At 37.2% G+C, this 12,045-nt stretch overlaps 1 long non-coding RNA gene across 1 annotated transcript in view; it reads left to right on the top strand.

Annotated features, from left to right (window-relative positions):
- LOC128089526 (uncharacterized) overlaps nucleotides 1–11,477 on the top strand; it is a 37,214-nt gene extending 25,737 nt beyond the window's left edge. The window contains exons 3-4 of the long non-coding RNA XR_008210539.1: nucleotides 8,404–8,550; nucleotides 11,333–11,477. This is a non-coding gene — a long non-coding RNA (uncharacterized LOC128089526). The remainder of the gene's footprint in view (nucleotides 1–8,403; nucleotides 8,551–11,332) is intronic.
- The last annotated feature ends 568 nt before the right edge of the window (nucleotides 11,478–12,045 follow it).

The following is a 12,045-nucleotide window of genomic DNA, read 5'->3' on the forward strand; positions in this document are numbered from 1 at the left end:
GATGAAAGGAATGATGCTGGATCTGGGAGAAGCACTTAGGGTACACACTAAGCATAGCACCAGACCAGCTGTTTCCTCACTCCCTCCTCAGTGAGAGGGGAGAGAGTATTGGAAAAAGGTGTAACTTGTGAGTTGAGATAAACACAGTTTAATAGGACAGAAAAGGCAATTAAATAATAATAATAATAATAATAATAATAATAATAATAATAATAATAATAATAATAGAATATACAAAATTGGTTCACAATGCAAAGGCTCACCACCACTGCTTCAGCAGTACCCATCTCCCAGCCAATTGTCCCAAGTTATTATTCTGCATGATGCTCCATGTTATGGGGTATCTCCTTGGCCAGTTTCGGTCAGCTGTCCTGGTTCTGTAATCTCCCAGCTTCCTCCTTGCTGGCAGCACATCATGAAAAACAAAAAAGTCCTTGGTACTGTGAAAGTACCTCTTGACAAGTCCTAAAACACTGATATGTTATCAACACTATTTTTCTCCTAAATCCAAACATTGCACTAGCCACTGTGAAGAAAATTTATTTCTGGCTGAAATCAGAATAATACCCACCTCTTACTCTATATAGTTTACATCATACTTAAAGGTCAGAGTAAAAGTGAAGGCCAATAAGAGTGACATTATCGTGGGAGTCTGCTACAGACCACCCAACCAGGATGGTTAATAAAGAGGTGAATAAAACACTTTGTAGACAGTTGGGAGAGGTCTCGAGTTACCTACCCCTTGTTCTCTTGGGGACTTAAACTTCCCAGACATTTGCTGGAATTATAGACAGCAGAAAGTCCCAAAGGTTCCTAGAGTGTGTAGGAGATAATTTCCTGACACAGAGCTGGCGAAGGAGCCAAAGAGGGGAAGCAAAATCCTAGACCTGCTGTTTGTTAACAAAGAAGGTCTTGTGGGAGATGTTAAGATTGGAGGCTGTCTAGGACAGAATGATCACAAGATGCTGGATTTTTTATTACTGTTGAACCATGGAGGGGAGTCAGCAGAGCTGCCACCCTGGACATCCGGAGGGCAGACTTTGGCCTCTTTCGGAGGCAGTTCCGGAGGGCATGAGAGTCCGGAAGGGCTGGGAATGCTTTAAGGAAATTCTATGATTCTATAAACTAATGTTTATTAATATTAAGACCTGTATGGCTGTTTTTACTTCCACCTTCATTTTCGTTTGGACAGAAGGTGTTTAATGTGCTATACTGTGGCTTTACTTTGTATATTTACACAAGCATATTTATGTTTAGGCGTTTGTTATAGAGGTTTGTTAGTTATACTGATTTGTTTAATTGAGTTTAAGAATTCCATTTATAAATATTTTTCTTTCTTTTCTGTTCTTCACCATTTGGAATTTCAATACTTTTCTGAATAATTGAATTGCATATAAATACAACTGATGTTTTATTGTGTTAGGGAGAGCTACTGTGTTAAGTCTTCTAAGACCCATGCAAAGAAGATAGGTGAACAAGGTCCAAATGTGTCAATTCAGCTATATAGTAATGAATATGTCCAGAAACATCTATTATTGTATCAACAGCACAAAATATCTACTTTCTTAACCTTAAAGAACTTCAGTGTATTTTATTTACATTTTTTTACATTTTTTACATTTATTTACATTTTATTTATTTTCAAGCTACAGCAGGGGAGATTCAGGCTGGACATGAGGAAGTATTACTTTTCAGAAAGGGTGTTCAGGCACTGGAATGGACTGCCCAGGGAGGTGGTGGAGTCACCAACCCTGGGGGTGTTCAAGGAAAGGCTGGATGTTGTGTTGAGGGACATGGTTCAGTGGGAGCTATTGGGAATAGGTGAACGGTTGGACTGGATGAGTTTTCAGGTCTTTTCCAACCTTGGTGATTCTATGATTCTATGATTTATGGGGTGACCACAAATTAACCATGAGTGTAGCTCCCAGACTAAGACTTGAGATACAACTGCAAGTTAGGAACTAAATCATAAATCACTGATGCCATGATTTATCATCACCTGCAATAATGCAATAGTACTTACTGTCACTGGTTTTCAGTGCTTGTGTTGGATGTTTCATTACTCAGCTGGCTTTTCTCATAATCATCAGAGTTTGTCTGACCTAAATGATGACAGTGCCCCTAAGAGTCCAGTCTTGTAATTCTAGCACTATAGCCTATGTTGTTGAATATAAGTTGAATTGTTCCAATCTCCATTTTATTCCATTGTCAGCATGTGAGTCCTTGAAATCAGGAACAGACCTTTTACTGTGATCCCCCTCTCCTTATAAATCAAGGACTTGCAGCATGCTCCAGGCTTCAGCTAATTCAAGCTTCTGTTACATTTTTCAGAGGCTGCATCTTTTCATAGAGTTTTTCTCATAGAGCTCATACCTCCTCACTGAGGAAAGTGTTGTCCAGAAGTTTTAGTCAGGTGTCGTAGGCGAGGACACTGGCATCTGGCACTGGCATCAAGCAAATAATGCTTGATGACGTGCCTCTTTTAGACTTGCATTCAGGATGCAATATATTCTGGGTTTGATTTTTAGAATTAACTCATTCCATGCTGTGTGCTTTTACATAGTGTTGAAACCTGGATTAGTTTATCTTCCTTTGAGATACTATTCAAATTTTAGTGGTGCTATTTCACCCTACAGATGTGCCACATATATAAACACTATCCCTGAGAATTGCATTCTGTGCTTTTGCTCATTCAACATATCTAGCTAGGAGAAGTTAGAGATTGAGGCAGCACACCAAAGTGGAGAGTAGCTCATCTTCTCTCTCCAAATTGCACGAGAATTGAATAGTGCTGGGCAGAGCAAAACTCCAGTGTTCACAATGCTAAATTAGAAGTTCAGCTTCAACACCTTTCTCCCAGTGTTATGAAGCTTCAAGATACCACTGTAAAATTTCAATTCTGGTAACTCCAAACTCAAATTCTAATGTTGGTTAGGCCTTAAACCTCGGCCTTCATATTAGCTGAGATATCACCCAGAGGTGTAGTTGAGGCCTGCTTCCACCTTTTATCACCTGTAAAATGTCTCTGTTATGGCTTAGTTTGTCTAATTAGTGGAACAAAAAGGAGAACACAGATTCTCAAGACTTTTTAACATTTTCTTGTCCAGTCACTAATCCTTTGTACATTCTCCTGGTTACAGCACAGAAATCTTGTAAAAGGTCTAACTACTAAGTCTACCATAATTAGAACAGAATATTTAGATTTAATTTTGCTACTGTAAAGCCAGACCAAAGATAGAGATGCGGAGAACTCCATGAACAACATGAAAGTGAGCTAAGTGAGGGCGGCTAGGTTTTTAGATTAAGCTGTCCACAGGAATGAGCAGCCATATAATTCTTTGGTGTGAGTGCAGCTGTAGCAGGCTAAAACCAAAGCCTGATTTCTTAGTATTATAATATAAGAGTTGCCTTCCTCTTCAAGGAGAAAAATGCATTCTAAATAGATAACAATTATAGAGAGAAAGCTTCTCTTAATATTCAATCACTGACTCACAGTTTAAAATCAAAGATATCTGTCAAATACCTTTTGGCACTTAAGGTGGGCAAGCACATCTTTGCTAAAACCTTTATTGAGCTGCTATATACATATACATACATACATATATATACTTATATATATATGAAATGTGTATCCATTATGTATGTTTATCTTACCTTCTCCATGAGCTACACAAGTATGAAGTATGCTTTTCTGGAACAAATGAAAATTTGGAAAAGTGGCAAAGAATGTTTGTGATGTTTTGCAGGGGAGTGGAGCCTTTTGTAGATTTGTAGTTGAACAGAATCTTGGCATGCAGAGAGCACTGAATAGCTCATGAACTGTATAATCATTTCATTTTCAACTCCTCTGTTCTCAAATGTTCTGTCCACCTCAGGACTAAGCATATCTGCTAGGCCAACGATGCATATCTCAAAACATTGCCAGCACAGTGGGGTTCAAATGAAATCCAAAGGAACATGTTCTGTGCAGCTCAAAACATTTCTCTGCGCAGTATTCTGTCTTTTGTTGCATCCATTCTGGCCATGAATTGGGAGTTTAGGTACTTAGGATGGCAGCAGACTTCCAAGCAGAAAGGTTGCCTCATTTTTTTGTGGAACTGTGAACTTTCAGCTATTTAGATGTGTGGAGAAATCTCCTTCTTTCTTCGTTGCTCTCAGAGTGGGACATAAAGGTGAAGGACACTTGGTGGAAAGTGAAGTTGGATGTTTTGTTTCAGACTCACCTGCAGAGATACACTGTGAGGAGGTTCTGTTGTATAGATGCTCAAACAAAAGTTTTTTCAGAGGTCTGATTCTGAGTTCTGAATGGTCCAGAGCAAAATTCTGTTCCCTGTTTACCTTTCTTCATGCACACTTTTTGGACTTTTTGGACTTTTTGACAACTGCAGTAAAATAACAGCGCTATTAGAAGTAACATTTATAGCAATAAATGTAATAATCTTATTAGCTTTAATAATCACACAATTAACACTGCTATCCAGATAAAAAACACCAATCGCTTCTATTGCAGATGCATAAAACCTGTGCAATTTCTAAATGATCAAAAGACCTTTTGTGACATCAAAACGTATAATAAGAATGGAGAAGGACTGATGTCTCTTGGATCTTTTACCAACAAGGATCATTTATTCATCTGGAAACCTTTTGACCTATTAACAAATGGCACCTGATATTATTAAGTGTGTTAATAATAACTTTGAAAAACTGAAGCTAGCTCCTGTCCTTACTAATACATATTCATAAAATTGCTAATTAGATACAGATATGGAGAAAAAAAAAAAAAAAAAAGGTAGAGAAGGAAATTTGAGTTTTATAGTTTTATTCACAAAGTGCCTTGCTAGGTTAGTCTTTACACCTGTTAGAAAGAAAAACATGCTTTGAATTGGATAAGATGATCAGAAGAAAATCCTTATTCCCTCTAGCCTTGCAGTGTTATGAAAACAGGATTTTCAGGATTTTTCGGTTTCATTGGCCCTTCTTCAGTGATGTATATGTAATTTTTCCTCAGTTTGCATGTAAAGATAATAAAAGTGGATATTAATAAATAAATATCTTTGCAAAAAGGGCATGAAAGTACTTTTTTACAGGTATAGAGTATATATATTTCTGGTCTTCCTTCTTTCTTCAGTAAAATTTTTTCTTTCTCCATACTCATCTCTAAACTGATTATTCCAAGCGTTGCAAACCTTTAGTTGCAAACCTTGGGTTGGCAAAGTCTTCCTGAGTCAGTGACTGTAGCAGAAAGCTAGCTTCTTGTTTTATTAGTTCTGACATTATATAGCCGCTGTAGGGTGAGATAGCTTAGAGTGGCCAAGATGCAGTACCTGCCCTAAAGCTGTAGCTGGAGAATGATGATTTAATTTCTAATGAGACTACTTATGACAGCCAAAGTCATTATTTAAAGAATGGCAAACATGGTTCACCACGCCTTGAAGCTGTCAGGCCAAATTCAAGTGGGAATCCCCAATGGGAAGTTATTCAGTGGGTACTTGAATACGCAGAATGGCTAGATTGTCATCCGTTTTGGAATTAAGAAAATATAAGGGTGTGAAAATAGAAATAAGATTGTCAACAACAGTTCTGTGTTACAAGCTACATTTTGTTAGACAATTCCATGTGATTGCTTGTGGCTCTGGGGTTTAAGCTACAACAGGGTATTCTTTTACTAGACTTTTTACAAACCCCCAGTTTCAATGGCAGGTTTAATCAGAGTATGTAAAACTGATAAACAGCTGTTCTGTCTTTCCAAATGACTGCTTGCATTTTTCCTCCCTAACCAGAGATGAATCAAAGCTGAAAGTTACTCTCACTTAGACTATTTTTGGGGAGAAATTTTCCAAAAGTAGCAAGTTATAAATAAATACATTAAGCATGAGACACTGAGACACTCACTGCTACTAGAAAGTGCATTCAGTTATGGCTGATCCTCAATGATTATGACAGCAAGTACAGATTAACATAACAAATATCTGCAAAATAAGTATTGACCCACGATCATCTGCAGAAAAATAGTAATAACTGTTTTTGCCTATATAGAGTTGTAAATATTAAATCCAGTAGATATAGCCCTTTAGGATCTTAGTAAGCACCAACTCCATATTTCTCTTTATTTCTGCATTTTGCTGTGTTGATACTTTTCTGTTTTTTCTGTTGTTTGTTTTTTATTTAAGAGATAGTCAGAGCTGGGACAGTGTGTGCCTATATTTCATTATTATCTAAAAAAGAATAGTGTTCATACTGAATTTTCTGTAGTATGAGAGATGGAGCAAAGAACCTGAGCTGTCATTCTTTCTCTTTCCTGCCACTTTTTACTTGAGGTTTATGTACTTACTACCCTAAATTATGTATTTGCTACAGCTTTTTACTTTGAAATCCTATGATTCCAGTACCCACCCAAAATGTTAACACTTACCTATTAAGTTATTTCTCTGCAAATTTTGTGTAAGCAGAATTCATCTTATTATTACCTAGTCATGCAATTCACTTATTTATTTACAGTAACATTCTGCCTATTGTAATTTCTACAGCACTTTGTAACCGTACATTTAGATCAGCTATTAACAGTGTCATCACTTCATTGGGGATATATGGTATAACCAAAAATCTTGGGACCAATCCCAAGTACCCCATTGCATCTTCAGTCTCATTCACCAAAATGAATTGAAATCAAGTTTAGTCTGGATGACATTCTTTTGAATTGTCCATAACATTTTTTTCTCCTAATATATTAAAAGTTCAGTTGATAAATAAAGTAGGATGTAGCTGTCTTTATGCTAGATGAGCATAGTTGTTGGAAAGTCTGCCAGGTAAGGAGAGATCTGTTCCTAAGATCTCAACGCAATGTAAAGGTAGGAATTCAGTACAAGGACAGAAACTTGGTGTTATTTTCTTTTAGTGATTTGTTGGAGCAAGGTTTTGCTGTTTGGTAGTCTCTTAGAGGGAATGAAGGTGGGAAATGGCCCATTTAGTTTAGTAGCTTTCTTAGAAAATACATGGTTTGGGAGCGATATATGGCATCCTTTGCTTGAGTCTCTGGGAAAGAAGGGAGAGCTTGATTTATTTTTCTGTTCTGAATCATTAAGTCATTTATTTTACTGTAGTTCCAGGATTCCCAGCTGAGATCACATCCTGCCTGGCAGGACAAAATAAAAAACAAACACAAAAAAAACCAACAAAAAAAGCACATTGTGACATCTGCAGTGCCAGTGGATTTACAAACAGTGAGCTGGTCAATGGCAGAGATGTGCAGGGAGCACACATTTCAATCTTCACCCACTTAGTCAAGCTGTCTACTGAAATTCCCAACTCAAAAAAGGGAGACGTGGTCCCAGGGTCCATTCTTTGAGTTTCACTGGAGATAATGGTGGAACCCTCCCCCATTTTTACCATTCACTGGAAAATTACTTTTTTTTTCTTCTTTTTTTCCTCCACAGGCACATATTCTTAGATGTAGCAGAGTACCCATAAATTGCACAGATATTTTCTGTAGGCAACACTTCCTCCTTCCAGACCTGTATTCCTATGGCTCTGTTCTTAAACAAGCTCTGGAAAACAGTTTCCTGTGCTGGTAGCTCTAATCTTCTAAATATGTGACTTCATGCCTCAGTACATACAGTTAATGTCTGCACTTTTTTTTTCTTTTCTTCCCCAAAAAGCCACTGCTCTCTGTCAAATAAAGTTTATTTCCCATGGGAGAAATAGAAATGGCATGCTACCTATTGGAAGTGTCTTATGTATTTATTTTTAGTTTTTATAAACAACAAACAGCCAAACTGAGTATACCGAAGTGTGATATTTTACTGTACAGGCTGTTTAAGTACATTTTACCCCCATAATCCTCTATTGTACGGTACATCAATTCCCTGTTCCATTTTGAAATCCTGGCATTGCTGAAATAACTGGAGAAGCGGGATTATTTCAGGGATCAGCACTGAGGTCCTAGCATCTTCACTTCCTCACTGTGTTTAATTAAGAAGATTATTTATATTTGTCTACCCCAAATAACAAGAAAGAGTCTTGCATGCTCTGTTTCAGTTATCTTTGAAGCCTTTGGCCAAAAGCCAGTAAGTTTTTGGTAGCAATGGTCTCTGGTATTAGGTGTCCTCCAACTAGAACATCATGCAGATGATAATAATTCTCTGTCAGAGCAGTGAAAAAGCAGTAGATGCAACGTTCTGACACTTCAGTGACTCATTTCATCTCCGGGCTGGCAGAGCTACACAAACTAATAAGCATTCCCTTTATAGGTTTCGCACTGTAATCAGAAAATCTATTTTTGGTCTTCTTCTTTTCTAAAAAAGGAAAAGTCAAGATCAAGAAAATTTAATGTGCTTTTCAAGTAACTTTCCGAGAAGAGGCTGGGGAATTTATCTGGTTACTGTGTCTTCTTGCTTTATATTTCAGAGCAGCCTGACGATGCAAAATCAAGTAATGGCTATTTCTACAGACATGAAGATCTCTGCCCTGCCTCCCCCAGACATGTGTATTATGCCAGGAGAACTAGCAGAGAGAGTGTAAGGAGTTGCAGAGGGATAAAAACCATAGGAGGAGGTGGGTACCTGGGTGATGCATGGGCGAGACTTTATGGGGCAGAGGAAGCCTTCAAAGGAGCTAGTACTCTGACAGTGAGAGCCAGGGATGCATTGCTATCAGAGAGCTGCATATCTGGGTGTGAACTAGAGGGCAGCATTACCAATTCACTCAGCAGCACGGCTGTCCTGCCAAAGGAGATGAAGAATAAACCATAATGGAAAGTCATGGTGTAGGGATAATACTGAATTACTGCTGTTGGATCTCAGTGTCCTTCCTGGACTCTCTGGGGCCTTGTGCACAATTGTACACAATGGTAACTTGACTGCTTTACTTACATGTGCTCAGAAACTGCATGGGAAGCATATTTAGGGAGTAGCCTCTCTGTTCTCCTTGAAGGGGTCATGAATTTCTGCAGGGCTTGTAAAGTTTAGACTGGCTTTTTTTTTTTTTCTTTTTTTCCCCTCAGAAACATTACTTTTCCAGTCTTGGCTTTGCAGTACTGAGAAATATAAGGAAGTACAGTATGTCAAACACATTGGAAGAGATTATTTTTTTCAGGAAGAAAAATGTAAAGGAGCTCCTTTGCAGTTTCTAACATTGTTACACCTTGTTAGGTGGTTTCTGTTTGTTTTTGTTTGTTTGTTTGTTTTTTTACAGTTCTTAGTAGAGTTACCTCTATGATAACAATGATCTAACCTACAGGCACCCCAATTCACATTCTTCAGTAAGGTACCTCCTGAAGAGAAAATAAACATTTTTCTTTTAAACAGGTAATGATTCTCATTATGTCTACTTAGTCCTGAACTGAACTTTAGGTAAATTTTCTAAGAGGCAAAGCAAAAGTCACCTCAGTAAGGTAGTAGGCCATCATCAACACAAAGGGTGATTTGGCTCCTTTAGGATGCTGAAATTGTAACAAAGCTTTGAACAAAGCTGTTGTCATTGTGAAGAGATGGGGAAGAGAGGAAGTGGGCTTGGAAGCTGTGCTAACAGATCACTCACACAGATTTCCATTCATAGCACATTCAAGAGGAGTCAGTATTCTGGGGGCACTAGGAATTTCTGCGCTAGGTTTTGGTGTTTTGATGAAAATACTGATGTGATATTTAATGAAGAAAAAAAGGAAAAACACCAAATTTCTGAAATGGGTTCAGAATTCAATTTTTTGAATACTCTCCTAAATTGCTGGAAAAAAAAAACAACAAAACAACCCACAAAAAAAAAAAAAAAAAAAAAAAAAAAAAAAAAAAAAAAAATTGCACTGCTTGGGTGCACTGGTATCAACAGGTTTGGAGGATTTGCCTTACATGAAATTACTGCTGCCTTAGGTGTCATTCTTAGCAATGTTAAGTGTTATATTTCTTTGCTGTTCTTCAACACTTCTGAAAAACAGTTAGATAATGGAAATAGTCTCACTTGTTATTTCCATGTTCATTGTATTTTTTTCTCTTCATATCTGTTATCTGAATTAAGACAATATTTTAAAAAATTGCTCCAAAGTAAGCTACATTTTTTTTTAGTAGAAATTGCTGCATATAGGCACAAAACCTCTGTAAATCATGGTCCTCTCATTTGTATTTGTATTTCGTATTTGTTTGTATTCGAATGTTCTGCTTCTGTACAACTCACGTGGGCACCAGCATTTGGATGGCCCAGGAAGCACAGGTGCAAGCAGTTCACTTGCGCTTCCCACATGATACTTCCCTGGGCTCATTTAAGGGCTAGCCTCTGAAGGAAGAGTTTCTTCTGGTCAAAGGCCAATTCTTGAGGAGTGCTCTAGAGCCTTTTGCATCATGCAGGTGAATCAACTTTTTCCTGTGTGCAACTGTTGATAATCTAAAGGATATTCTGAAGGATATCACAAAGAACTTATCCGAAGCCATTTTCACTGGAAGCAAGGACCAACAATAGGCATGGTACTTTCAACCCTAGATATCATAATGGTCTGAAAATCAATTTGTGCTAGTTTAACTCTGTAGGGCTGTAAGGTAAACCTTTCCAAAATTACTTAGTCACTTCTCTACAGTGGAATGGGAAGGAGAATCAGAAGGGCAAAAGAGAAAAAAACTTCATAGCTAAAGATTAAGACTGTTCAGTAAGTGAAAGATGCCTATGTCTTTTATTTGATGCTGTTTCTGTAACAGTAAACTTTACCTGCATCTTTCCTCAGTTCTTGTGAGACATGGGTACTTTCAACAAGGTAGGTCCCAGGGATACTTAGAACTCCATCTCAGTCCATTTCAGAACCCACAGAGCTATTCCCTGAACTGGTATTTGGGGAGATGCTTGTGTGAAGATGGAAATTAAGATCCCACTGGAAACAGTCCACTCATGGGGGAGCAAAGAAATTTGTCCAGATATGTGTTACTGTAAGAATAGAGAACATACAGAAAACAACAATTAAAAAAACCCACAACATCAACACTCCTTCCTATCCCCCCCAAAAAAGAAACATTTTGCCTGGAAAACAAGCTGTAAGACAATGTATTTCTGTTACTGTATTTGCTTTAAATACCACTCTGCAATTATCTTTGTATGATCAAGATACTCAAGCTGTTCAACTTGATAGTTTTTGGACAATGTTCTCAGATACAGATTTGGCTATATTATCAGATAAGGAGTTTTTTATGACTAAAAGATCACGTAAAGAGTCTCAGAAATGAAATTTAGAGCTAGCTGGTACATCCCAGACACAGCTGCCTGTCAGCAGCAACATCAAGAAGTGAATCCAAGGCTTAGAAAACTGTTGTATTGAAAATTCTTTGTTTTTATTTAAAGTGAGTTTTGTTTTTTCTTTTAGGAGAGCAGATGTGAGCAGAATGAGGAATGAGCTAATCTGCTAACAAAACAAAGGACTGGACAACTGACAATACATTTCTAAAATGACTGAAATATGACAAAAATTTGAAACTTAGAAGAACAATTAGAATTTTCCTTATATCCTTCCACATTGTACACCCTGCTTCTATGGGCAAGAGTGATATTTCTATGTTCTTCACTAGAGGGATGATTTTATACAGAACTATCATCATTATTAAATCTTGAATCCATGTTTATTTAATACCCTGGATTGTATGTGCACATGTCATAGTTTGTGAAGAACTATTTGTTTCCCCTCTTCCATTCTAACTGAGAATACTATTGAGGTAACCAAAAAAACAACAAACAAACAGTAAAATTCAGACATATTTCAGACCTACTTCAGAATGCAGTGATTACATTTTATTTCACTTTTTTAAAACATTTTTGAATTTGGATTCCAAAGAAAAATCATTGTCAATAAGGAGGTCTGACATAAGTTTTCTAAGAAGAACTGAATCTGTAGACTTTGCAACAACAGCAGTGAATGAACACCATTCTAATTTAGAAAGAAAAGAATAAAATGAGGGTCATACAGAAGTATTCCAAAAGGAATTATTTAAAATAGAATGAAAGCATTTTCTTCTATTAAAACAAATAGCTCATTCATGTATGATGAAAGAGTGCTCTTATTTTACTTGAAAAGAAAAAAAT

The sequence above is a fragment of the Tympanuchus pallidicinctus genome, unplaced genomic scaffold (genome assembly GCF_026119805.1).
Source record: "Tympanuchus pallidicinctus isolate F22 unplaced genomic scaffold, pur_lepc_1.0 scaffold4, whole genome shotgun sequence".
NCBI classification, from domain to species: Eukaryota; Metazoa; Chordata; class Aves; order Galliformes; family Phasianidae; genus Tympanuchus; species Tympanuchus pallidicinctus.